This window comes from Mytilus californianus, unplaced genomic scaffold (assembly GCF_021869535.1).
Source record: "Mytilus californianus isolate M0D057914Y unplaced genomic scaffold, xbMytCali1.0.p SCAF_8, whole genome shotgun sequence".
Lineage (NCBI taxonomy): Eukaryota > Metazoa > Mollusca > Bivalvia > Mytilida > Mytilidae > Mytilus > Mytilus californianus.
The window spans coordinates 46882962-46886715 of record NW_026262734.1 but is presented as its reverse complement, the minus strand read 5'-3'; the positions used below and the strand labels follow the sequence as shown (position 1 = coordinate 46886715).

The window sequence follows — 3754 nt, the reverse complement described above, 5'->3', positions numbered from 1 at the left end:
GAATCCAGTTGAAGTCAAAGCGGTATAATTTTTATTTTATAATTCATTAAAAATGCAGGAGTCAGAATTTCACATTAAACTTGACAGACATGATGCTGAATCAACCAAACTGCTAAATAACCAGTCACTAAGTGCTCCGAGTGATTTAATTTTTAGAAAAACTAATTGTCCCTGTCCCAAAAATTGGTTTTCGTTCTCCAACTTTAGTTTGCCTCAACCAAATGTGTAATGAAACTTATACACAATGCTTATTACCTTAAAGTTCGAAATTGGGTGGCATCACTTTTACCGTTCATGAGTTATGCCCCTTTATAAACATAAAAATTGCTGAATTTTTCAACTGTTTTCCAACTTTAGTTTTCCTCATCCAAATGTTAAAGACTTATACACAATGCTTATTACCACAAAACACAGATCAAGTTAGAAATTGGGTTGTGTCTCGTTTACCTTTCTTGAGCTATGCTTAGTTATAAATAGAAACTTTGATAAATATGTCTTTCCCGTTCTCTAACTTTAGTTTTCCTCAACCAAATGTAGAAATATATTTCATTAACTTTTAAAAGAAGTAAAATGTCAATAATTAGTACATTAACTCATGCATATTTACAAGCGGTGGCATCTGTTGCCCATAAGACACATTCTCCATTTATTTAGAAATATAGTTTAAATAATAATTAAGGGTTCTGCAAATAAAAATTAACACCCAATTTCTGTTTGCTGTAGATTTAATATTTGAATGATCAATCTATTATTATCCTACTACCATGACTTAAGATTATATACTTTTATAAATCTATTTATCTCTTTCACAGTCACCAAAATACTTCAAGTTGTGAAGTAAGAGAAGGGGTGTGTTATGAAGAGGGCACAGCACTAGGAGTTGAACCGGATATAACAGAAATACCTGCACCAGTTCAAACAGTGACCAATCAGTCCATGCCTCTAAATTTGTCTAGAATATATTTTGACATAGAAGCTACTGGGCTTAGTAAGTATTATATGTTTATCTTGCAGTAAAACATTAAATGTGATTTAGGTCTAAGACAGGGAATATAATGTTGCATTTCCAGCAAAGGGCTATATTCCCTGATCCGAATTGAAAGGGATATGTTATAAATCATGAATCTAATTCTATCAAAATGTATAATAAACAGATCAATACATGTCAAAATCCGTATCGCATGCTGTATCACCATTGGCCCTCGGTATTGATATTGGTTTCTCGTGGTGATACAGTATGTGATAAGGATTTTGCCATATATTATTCTATATGTATTGAAATTAAGAATACATCCCTAATCATTATGAAGACAGCTTATTATAGAATGCCCTAGGTTTTTTTATCAAGGTCAGCTAGTGAGTCAACTTCAAAGATCAAGTTTTCTGTAGAGTTGACTCTATTCGAAAGTCTGTTTGTTGATGGCACTCAATAACAATAGTCACTTGCCGCATTTCAACAACTTGTGAAAGATAAAACAAGAGGCTGTCAGAGAGACAGCAAACCGGATTTTCCTACAGAGGTCGAACCCTGAACAGTTGAGCAAGTACGGACACAACATTTAAGCTTAAAACAGCTCTGAATTTGGATTGTGATTGAATATTTGATACAGCATAGGTTTGTGACACAAAATAAATGTGGTCAAAGAACTGAAAAATTTTAAATTGGACATTTACCTATTATGGTCCAATATCCAAAATATATGTAAATTGCTAGAAACAGCATATCAAGGAACCCCAAGAATTCAATTTTTGATGAAATACTTCTTAGTTAAACCATTTCTGTTCAAAGGGAAATAACTTTATTTCCATGAACCAATAATGTAAATCTAAAATTAGTTATGATTTAACTATAATTCTCTAAAATTAGATATGATTTAACTATAATTCACTAAAATTAGATATGATTTAATCATAATTCTCTAAAATTAGATATCATGTTATATTTATTTTCAAATTATAATCTAATATAATTAATAGTTTTCAAATAAATCTGTCACCACAATTATAATTGGGTGATTAACAATTAACAGATGGTGTGTTATCTTGATAAAAGGTGAAAATCATTTAAAAACACTTAATGTAATCAATTAAACTTTATATATATCATGTATATAGTTAATAGTTCCCAATAATTTTTCTTTCATTTGTATCAAACTGATATAGATCTGCAACTTATCTATGAAATTCTACAACTTTATCTACACAATGTAATGTAATGAAATATATCCTTCAATAAAAATAGATTATTATCTAATGAATTTGCAAATCTGGAACCCCAAACAGGATCAAGTAAAAATTAAAATTAACACACACAACAAATATAGCATTCAGAAAATTACTTTATACAGAATAACAAACAAACCTACCACAAAATTCTTCAAACAATTTACCAAAGAAAAGAAAAAAAAATCCAAAATGTCTTTTATCATTAATACAATGTCTTTTAAAAAATGAGTTATTTCCCTTCGTACAGAAATGGCTTAATTCATCAAAAATAGAATTCTTGGAAAAAGGCTATAACTGACTAACGAGAAAAGCTAAAATCGTGAAAAATTGAACTTGACCTTCATTTAGTCACAGGAAACAACATATCTAAATTTGAAAAAAAATTTTTTAAAGCGTTTTCATGTAATTGAACAGACACTGTTTGGCAGCCGCCCGCCAAACATCGCCAAATCAATAATCGATTTTTACTTCAAAAACCGGTTAAAAAAATAATTAGATATGCTATAACAGTCAACAATGTCTCACAATTGTTCTAAGTAATTTATACGAGTTTTGATATATAATCACATGCCATTCATTTATGGCTTTAAAACAATTATTATTATTATGCAACACATATTTTTCTATGTTTATGAAAAAAAAAATCTTTGCAGGTAGAACATCACACATATTACAATTATCTGCCAAAACGGATGAGGAGATGTATACTTCATTTGTATTACCATCATGCCAAGTAACACAGAAGGCTGCTGAAATCACAGGAATTACGTTTGAGAATGGTCAGCTCTTGTTTAAAGGAAATGTTATGCCAGCTGTTGGTATCAAAAAGTGTTTGAACGATTTTATTTCTTTTCTTGATAAATCACAAAATAATGTTATTATAGGCCACAATATATGTAATTATGATTGCATGGTATTATATACAGCTTTAGAAAAATGTAGCTTACTTGATAAATTTATGACCAGTATTTCAGGTTTTGTAGATACATTATTATTATTTAAATCTTCTCATCCAGGCCTTAGTTCCTATTCTCAACCTAATTTATTTCAAACATTATTGGGTCAAACTTATGATGCTCACAGAGCTGATGAAGATGTAGATGCACTGTATACACTTGTACATAAAACTGTTGTAAATAATTGTCATTTTGAAAAAGTATACTTGTCAAATAATTTTATATTAGAAAAATACTTATATTTGAAAGAGCTTCAGAAAAATCTGCCTTCATTGAAATTGTTAGTTGACAATAAAATACTGTCTATAAGTATGGCACGAATTATTGCCAAGAGTGGTCTTTCCTTGCAGCATTTGAAGCTAGCCTTTTCAAGGAATGGTGCAAAAGGGATAAGAGATATTTTTACAGAGAGCTGTGGGTCAGGTGTACGTGTTACAAAATCTCAGAAGATAATAAACAAAGTTTCAGAATTTTTACAAACACTCTGAAATCTCAAAATTTGCAGATTGTTTAATATTTATGTATGTAATATAAAAGTATGCACATTATCTATTTTCAGAATGTAATGAATT

General features: G+C 29.8%; 1 long non-coding RNA gene across 1 annotated transcript; it reads left to right on the top strand.

Annotated features, from left to right (window-relative positions):
• On the top strand, positions 1–2915 carry LOC127711673 (uncharacterized). Its single transcript, XR_007986841.1, has 3 exons — positions 1–22; positions 813–988; positions 2880–2915. It is a non-coding gene; the product is annotated as an uncharacterized LOC127711673 (long non-coding RNA).
• Positions 2916–3754: the final 839 nt, after the last annotated feature.